The following is a 9,287-nucleotide window of genomic DNA, read 5'->3' as shown; positions in this document are numbered from 1 at the left end:
TTCCATTGTATATGTGTGCCACATCTTCTTTATCCATCCCTCCATCAATGGACATTTAGGTTGCTTCCATATCCTGGCTATTGTAAATAGTGCTGCACTGAACATTGGGATACATGTATCTTTTCGAATTATGGTTTTCTCCAGATATATTCCCAGGAGTGGGATTGCTGGATCACATGGTAGCTCTATTTTTAGTTTTTTTAAAGGAACCTCCATACTGTTCTCCATAGTGGTTATACCAACAGTGTAGGAGGGGGCCCTTCTCTCCACACCTTCTCCACCATTTGTTATTTGTAGACTTTTTAATGATGACCATTCTGACCCGTGTGAAGTGGTACCTCATTGTACTTTTGATTTGCATTTCTCTAATAATTGGTGGTGTGGAGCATCTTTTCATGTGTATTGGCATTTATTTAAAGTTTTTGTCTTCAAATAAGTGACCCTAAAGGTATAAATTGGTTCTGCAGTACAATTTAAATTTACTTATTTTAGGCAAAGAAGTATATGGAAGAGAGGGAAGTGAGATTTATCTATACACACAAGAAGAACTGGCTAAGATTGCTCATTTTTGTAGGCTTCTCCAAAGTAATTGACTTACATGATGCCAGGTGTCTGCTGGAGTGGTGTGTCCAGTGTGGCCTGTGAGATGCCGAAATGTGTGATACCTGAAAACCTATCAAATCTTGTTTTCTATCCAAGAGGAAATAACATAAGGAGGAAAGAGCACAGAAATAGGAATAAAAGAAATTCAGTCTAGACTCATTCTAGATGCAGGTCCTTCTATAAATTTTCATCTCTGGGCCTCAAGTCCTGACTCTAAAATGAGAGAGTGGTCTAGAGCATCCCTTATAATCATGAGATTCTAGTGATATATCTACAAATGGCCATTAAAGGACTTAAGAGAAAACTACCGTGGAAGACTCCACAGCTCTCCATGACTGTCTGCTCCCCAGACATTCCTGCCCTTGAATATCCTATTATGGAGCCATCAGCCACTGATTCATTCAGTATCCTCCCTCTGTTTCTATCTTCAAAGTTTGAATCAAGAATTGACTTTGCGTAAATCACATCAAGAGAATTGATGCGCATTCTCTGATGGGTAGGTTTTTATAAAAGGCCTACGATGCCTCCTGGAGGTTTAAATTAAAGATATATTCTTAGGAAAAAGTTTCTTTAAAAGCAAATGTTAAAAGGTGCCATGCTGCTCTGTTGCTATGCTGTCCTTAACTCATGATGAATGTTGCCAAGATTCTGCCTCACTTCCGTTAAGAATTATTGCTTTCACCCTGACTAACTTCGGTAAGCTATTCTCAGATAATATCAAACTTATTTCACTCTGGTCCTTTGACCAATGCAAATTTTGACTTCTAGGTAATTGTCTACTTCTGCCTGTGTTCAGCAAGGACACTCTTGATACTGAGAGTGAGGCTGGGCACTGGGGGAGTGGATAAGCAGAGGCTGGCCAGGTGGCCATCTATAATTCAGTTTCAACCTTTTAAGGATGTGTATAACTAGACTTCTCAGCTCTAAATCAAGGACATTGTTTTCAAATATAAATGGGAAAATAGTTTTACCAGGGTTGACTGCTTCTGTCATGCAAACTGGGTAAATTTCTAAAGACATGGCTCCTTAAAATAGAGCAACAAGTGCAGAACACCCCAGAGTCTTCTGGTCAAATCTCTAATTGCCCCTTAAGAAACTCCAACACTGAATTCAACCCAAGACTTTAATTGGCTGGACTCTAGACAAATTGAAAACTGAGGAAAACCCTTAGGCTTCCAAGATGCTGTCCCTGAAACTGGTCGTTGTTATTGGTATCTCCTGACTCAGTGCTCTGTACTCATAAATACACAGTTTCAAAGTTTTAGATAATAAAAGGAAATACATTTTTAGACTGGTTTTATAAAGAATCCAGATTTTAACATATAGTAAGTTTGTTTTAATGGGTGCTGTATAAAGCGTACTGCCTGGTTATTAAATCAACACTGTGAGAAAAGAGTCCAAATACTCAGGTGAGCATGGTATAGCAAGATGAAGACTTTTGTAGTATAATGCTTGCATTTTGTTCTGTGGTTTGTGATTCTACTCAAAATCACATTTGCAAAGAAGAGTCAGAGATCTAGGATACTGCTTCCTAAGCAAAAGTGACGCTGTTGAGTGTATTGGTATCTGAAAGTTGGTAGTTTATCTTTATGGTTGGAAGAATTTAAAGAATTGTGTGACAAATGGAATAGAAACATGAAACAGCATGACTGCCATTTTTTAATTGCAGCTTACAGCAGTGTTAATCTTTCCTTTTTGTCATTGCTTACAAAGACCTTGGTAGTTTTATGAAGAAATCGTGAATCATTTCAACCAGAAGAGCATCCTAAAGAGGAATTGAGTTCCTCAATTTTGCAACACAGACTACTTAGTTGGGAGAATTATGTTCTCAGATGACTAAGTCTTGTTGCTGAATTAAATCCTTGTTATATTTAATAGTTTGCCATGCACAATATAATGCTTTTTAATCCTTTAATGATTTCCTATCACAACAATGACAACAACAACAACAAACTAACCTGATAGTGTGGCCAGAAGTAACCTTTGGGTCATCCAGCTTGAGTAGATCTGCTAGGTAATTATTTTACGTTATGTCTGCTCAGGCCATATACATCCTATTCTTGAAAATGTTTAAGGTTGTCACTCAGACATCTCTTTTACTTTATACAAATGTGCCATGCAAACTAGAAAGAATACTTCCTTTCTATCTATTTAACCCTGATACTTGCCATCCTAGATCATTACTCCTATATTCCAAGCCAGACTAAATCCTTTCCTAGATTAAAAAAAAAAATCACTTTACTTAGAATTTGATGGATCCATCACTTGTATGATTTTGTCACCTGGTGTTTTGCTCATTCAGCTTCTTGCCTAACTGTCACAGGTATACTAGGCTTTTGGTCCTTCTGTCTCTTCAGTTGCTCTTTTTCTGGTTCTGCAAGTTATTTCCATCTCTTTCTAAAAGAGGGCAAATCAACTCATTGCAATATATGTCTTCTTTTCCCAAACCATCCTTCCTTCCCTGTTCTTAACCTAGCTTCTCTGGTCTTACTCTGAATGTCCCTGTCCCTTTATTTTCCACTGGATGCCGGTTCCTACTTCCAAGAGGAACCCACTAATTCTGTGTCTTTATTCCCCTGCAATACTAATACTCTGTCATCTGCTTCTCTGAAATATAACATATCATTTCCTTTGTTCTTCTACCTGTTTATTCTTAGTGCCCATTGAGCCGTTTTATTCCTTCTTTGTCTTCTGGTTACTGATACTCACTGATACTTATTTATCAATGAATATAGGTGACAGGCAAATAATCTGTGTACTGTATTTACAAACTTCTTACCATTCTATGCCTTCATGTGCATTATAGCTTGATCCTGACAATCCTAAGAGCTGGATGAAAAAGTATATCCCTCTTTCATAGGAGAGGAAGCTGATGTTCAGAGCATTTTAAATGACTTGACCTTGTCCTATGGCTAACCCAAGGTTAGGACCCAGGTCTACAGACTCTTTCTGTTGTATCATATCACCTCTCTCTGGCAGAAGGATTGCAGTCCATTGAAAAATCTTCACTACATTAGAAACTGGATGGAAATTAACCAAACCCTTCATTGTACCTTTGCAGATGAGAGTCCCTACACTAAATCCGCCAGCCAGACAAAGCCGCCTGATGGAGCATTGGCTGTGAGGAGACAGAGCATCCCAGGTTAGACCAGACTGCTGGATTTTTCAGCTGTTTTCCTTTTGAACCCTGTTATTTGGTGATCCTAAATAGTTCCAACTTGGTAAAAAAAAAAAAAAAAAAATGCTATTTCATAGGGTGGAGACTGCATTCTACACAACTTGTTCAAACAACGTTCATGAAAGCTAGACTCTGGAAAAGCTTGCAAATTTGTGAAAATTCATCTTGTGTGCAAATCCTTTGTAAAATGACTTGAATTTATAACAGCTCTCACTCACTGACTTACTTTCACCTCTGATTTCAGGGTATGATTCTCACAGCAGCATCTATCCCTTTACTGAGACAAACCCGGCATAACAAAGTGGTTCAAAATTGCTGTGGCAGATCATATATATGCTGAATAACAAATTACTCTTTTCTTCTTGTCTCGTTGAACTTGGATTTACTTCCATCGAACAACTCTTGTAGAATTCTGGGACTTTTGTTTCCTTAGGAAGCTGTGATTAGGTTCCTTGTAGTACAATAAACGATACCTATTTTTTTCAACAAAACATTTTTCAGAAATATCTTAAAATGTCTTTATCCCAAACTTCTATATTTTGAAACTTTGAATTTGAGAATGACATAAACATTCTAAAATTAAAGGAGGAAGGCGATTCAAAATATTATTCAAACTTTATCTGAACTCGGTAATTTGTGGAAAACCTCTTATGGTAGCAACTATACTTAAGAGAAGGATTAAAAGCATTAATACATTTAGAAATTTATCAAAATTAATGTCTTTCTATATTATATACAAGTAAATTGAGTACAGCTAAAGCTTAGTGACAGGATTCTAGAGTACAGTAGTTTAACAATCCAGGAGAAACAAAGCAGTGTTTCCAATGTTAAATTGAATGGTTTGGCACATCTGTCAGTGAAAGGGGAATTTTCCATTTGAATAGAGAGCAAGATGAGTCCAGTTTCTGCCCTGTTCATGATTATTATTTATTTTTATAAGAACTACATGTGGTTATTTTTATTCTTATTCTGAAGGCTTAGACTCATAGTGAAACTACCTGGCTTAGAAAGAGGCATATTGTGAATGTTACCTATTCTTGCTTTTGTGTGCTTTGAAGATTCTAAAGTAACTTGAAATTTGTAATTAGATGGCATCACCCAGTGCTGAGATTTCTTCTATTCCATCCTATAAAGTGTCATTCTTAGTGCCCATCACGTTTAGAAAAAATACTGCAATCAGCTACGTGCTGTGTTCTCTGCTTTCTCCTTGTCAGCAGTAAGGAAGTACCCAAAGTTTGAAGCTCAAGAATGCCAGTTATCCATCAATTCCTTCTTGGCCTCTCTAATTAGCTGGTGCTCAGTACTCTGCTGGGAAGAGTTGAAAAGACTTCCCACTGTCCTTACCACTTTATGTGGTACTAAACAAAAGCACCGACTAGTCTCATGTTTTCTTTTCATGGGTTTTCTAGTGTTACATACTAAATTATAACACAGGTTTATGGGCCAGACTGTTCCTTAAAGTCAATAAGTAGTTTTTAACATTACATGTTAGGTACAGAGAAGCTGTTAATTATAATCCTTAGTTCATGACATACAGTGATTCTTCGTAATAGACTTTTTCCTTTTGTTCTTCCTCAGGCCAGTTTTTAAGTCACTGGAATCAGGAACCTTTTTTGTAGGCTTCAGGGGTTATTCTCCTGGAGTTTGAAAATGAACAAACACGCTTTTGTTCTCTCTTAGAAGGCAGCAGCCAGAAGGGTTGGGCGTCCTCAAAATCTTCTTAATTATTTAGAACAGCCCAAGAGAAAAAAAGAGTTCACCAGCCAGAAGGCTAAGAAACCAAAGTGATTAATAGCTGATTAGGACTTACTGTTATATCTTAAGAAGAAAATTAGGGAACTTCTCGGAAACTGCGTCCTGACTGAGTTCTGACACCTGAAGTTCTGAACCTTTACTGTCTTACCTAAAAATCCCCATTAATTCTTGTTCTGGCAAAAAAAAAAAAAAAAAGGGACTCTGCCCTGATCTTTGGCCAAATAGTTAAGTCAAAGGGAGATCTAATCCAGCATCCAGAAATCTTAACCAGTCACCTACCATGGCAACCTTTATCCCTGTGAATTCAGAGAGAGAGAGGGAAATGCGCAGAGACCTGGAAAATGCACACTCTTTATTATTTGCTGGAGCTTCAGCTGAAAAATCCCAGAGTGTCCTCCCGAGGAATGAAGGTGGACCCCGGGGAGCTAAAAGAGCAAAATCAAAGTTTACAGCCTTTTTTTCTTTCTCCTGTGCTTACCTCCCAACCGCACTTCCCTCAAAAGTATTATCACCACCCTGGTAGCAAGGAAAGATGTGTCTAAAGAAAAAATGCACCAAGGAACTGAAAAAGGTGTAAAGGAAAGCGTGGCTCCTCTACTGGTCCCTGGGTCTTCTCAGTGCAAAGGCACTTCTCAGGGCAGATTTTGGTGCCCCAATTCCTGGGCAGTAAGCAAACACCGAGAAGCTGAAAGTTTAAAGGAGCTATGGCTTTTCCTCACATCTCTCCCCACTGATCCAATGATGGTGATTGAATTTGATCATTCATGTGAACACTTTCTCTGATGGAAGAGGGGGAGGTGTAAGGGAGGAAGAGTATAAGGTAGTGGAAGGCATTTTAAAGCTCTCTCTACACGTTTTTATGAAAGCTTAAGCTGTTCTTTGAAACTAATTCTATAGAGACCTGATGCTTCCTGGAATAAATATTTGTACACATATACATAGATAAGGTTTCTTAACATGGGTTCCACTATTTCCCTGGCATAACAAAGCGTAACTTTTAATAATTCTGACCCAGAGAAGTAACCTTGAATGTTAACAAAAATATAGTTTGCTTTTCATTCATATCAAAATCTACTACCACTGTCTAAACTCAAGATTGCTATAGCAGTTATTTTATAATCACAAGTCAAACATGTGTCCTTCATGAAATGACAATTCTAACTGTAAATCCTTTCGTCCCACTCCTGTCTCTTCTCAAAAAAGGGAATGGATTAAACATCTCTTAGGAGCAAAATGCATTTGATTTGGATAAAGGGGAAATGCATTTTTCTTGTTATTTGGAAACATCATTTTAATCGTGTCTCTTATGGCATAATGTGTAAAAAAAAAGGTTTTTTAGTCTTTCATAAGGTTTTGTAAAATTTTTAATAACCATGATAGTAAAAAAGAAATGACATGACTATCTATGACACTGAAGTTTAAATTTAAAGACTTAACATTCTCTTTAAAACTATTAAGGAAGCATATTTCAATCTCACTTCCGCTCATTTTTTTTTCAAAGAGAAGATGAATTCCAAGTACAAAGCTATTTTGAACTAACAGATTCTACTACACATCTATGATTATTAAAAAGAATCTGTTGGTCTGATCTTCCTTTATTTGAGAGACTACTGGTGAATCAAAGTTTGACCACCTGAGGGTTTGTCCAGATTATTACAGGATATCTGTATAATTCTTGGATTAGCATATTTTACAATAATTTGTGGCTTTAGCCACTTAGAGATGAGGCATTTAATCATGTCTGTCTAATGTTCATGAACGGAAAAGACAGGATACTATCCTAGACCTGAAGGCCTAGAGTTAGTGTATTATTTATTTGATTCACGTACTTTTTCCAGGTAGGATAGCTTGCTTTGTTTATGCTAGTCTTGACAAAGAATTCTGGGCAATTCACAAAAGCAGGAAGATGTCATTTCCAAACTTTGGTGCCCCAGGAAAATTATCTTAACTCTGTAGCCAAACTGAGCCCTCAAAAGTTTGTGTGGGAATTTTTTTTCCTCCTAGAATATGAGAAAAGACATTTATCAATTTGGTCATAATTAAATGTAGATGATATGTCTTTCTTGCTTCTCACATTTGAGTATTTGCAGAGGGTGTACAGATATGGAGCTGAGAGTCTGAAATGCCCATTAGCCCAAGATGTATACACTCACGCTGTTTAAAATACATCTAGGAAGCATTGACACCTACTGAAAAATCAAAGTGTGGAAAATAATACAGTGCCCTTGGTATCACAGAGAAGCTGACGACCTTGAATTAAGGGGGAAGGACAGGAATTTTGAAGGTTCTGTCCTCCCTGTTCAGCATTTTCCTCTTTGTTAACACACAATTTGACGCTTCACTGGTCTAAATTTTCATTATTATAGTAGATATATAGTGTGACATTTACAATAGGATTTTATAGCTCTAACACTCTTCAGGTGGATGAAGGGCATGTCCTCTGATTTTCGGGCCTGGTTCTCCTTCCTCTGTTTAGTTCCACCATTGAGCTGCTCCAAGAAATGGGCGAGTCTCACAGATGGGAAACCAAACTCAGTTGACTTGAGCAAGTATGTCATGTCATATAAAGCACGGTGCTGCACAATGCCTACGTGTATCAAATCGTCACATTGTACACTTTAAATGTCTTACAATTCTGTCAATTACATAGAGAATTTCAAAGGCCAGAGGTCTCTCCCCCAAGTCTCATTTGTTCCTGTTTGAACAGAAAATGTCTATGCGATCCTCTAACACCTAAAGAGAACGTCTGAGCACAATTTAACAATAAAATCGACAAGATGAGAGTGATTCATTCGAGAACGTGTGCTGCTATAGAAAAAAGGCCACAAAAAACATGCAAAAATAGCTGGAGTCTGTAAATAGAGTGATGCAAAGCAGAACTTAATACTTCTCATGGCAGGTACGCATGAAGGATTTCCCCCGGAGAGCTGATCCACTTTGCTCTGTGGTACATCCTGAGTTCTCAAATAGTGCTGGGCAAAACGAGCAGCTTGATTTGTGTGTTCAGTGCTGCAGCTTTCATTAGCGATTCAGACAAATGACAGTCTATTATGTTTGAACTTCTCTCCTGCCTTAGTAGACACGGGTGAAATGTAATAAAGTGGTACATAGGCAGCAAATGATTTTTAAACAATAGTTCTTCCAGCATGCAGTTTAGGGGAAATTATTTGTAATGAATTAGTTCTGTGCTTGGATATTCCCTGAGCCCCACTGTGTTACAGGAGTGGTGACATTTGGTCAATGTCCTGCCCTGGGTACACGAAGTAATAAGAATGACTCTGATGACGGCCAGCACAGCTTCCCAGTGTGTGGAAACATTTTAGAAGGAGGCTCAAGGAGATGTGCACAAGAGCCACAGGAGAAAGTCTTTTCTGTCTACTACTTTGGCACTGAAGAAAAATGAATTCTCCCGCTCCCCAGGTTAGGGAGACCTTCAGTTCAGGGTGTTTTAATTAAGTGACTTTAGAGAATTTGGCTGGGTGCAAGCTGTATGGATAAAATAGATAACCAACAAGGACCTTCTGTGTAGCACAGGGAACTCTACTCAATATTCTGTAATAACCTATATGGGAAAAGAATCTGAAAAAGAATGAATATATGTATAGGTATAACTGAATCACTATGCTATACACCTGAAACTAACACAAGACTGTAAATCAACTATACTCCAGTAAAATTTTTTTTAAATAGTTGCTCTGTAAAAAAAATAAAAAATAAAAGAGTTGTATGGATTGATTGGCACTAGGGAAAG

The 9,287-nt window shown here is 37.7% G+C and overlaps 1 protein-coding gene across 1 annotated transcript in view; it reads left to right on the top strand.

Moving 5' to 3' along the window:
- The first annotated feature begins 3,668 nt into the window (after positions 1–3,668).
- The window catches only part of GRIP1 (glutamate receptor interacting protein 1), a 216,184-nt gene continuing 210,565 nt past the window's right edge, over positions 3,669–9,287 (top strand). The window contains exon 1 of the mRNA XM_007447392.1: positions 3,669–3,745. The gene's annotated coding sequence lies outside the window, so the exon portion shown is untranslated. The remainder of the gene's footprint in view (positions 3,746–9,287) is intronic.

This window comes from Lipotes vexillifer, unplaced genomic scaffold, assembly GCF_000442215.2.
Source record: "Lipotes vexillifer unplaced genomic scaffold, Lipotes_vexillifer_v1.1 scaffold170, whole genome shotgun sequence".
Taxonomy (NCBI): Eukaryota; Metazoa; Chordata; class Mammalia; order Artiodactyla; family Lipotidae; genus Lipotes; species Lipotes vexillifer.
Note: the sequence above shows the minus strand (reverse complement) of the source record. Positions and strands in the feature narration are given on the sequence as shown.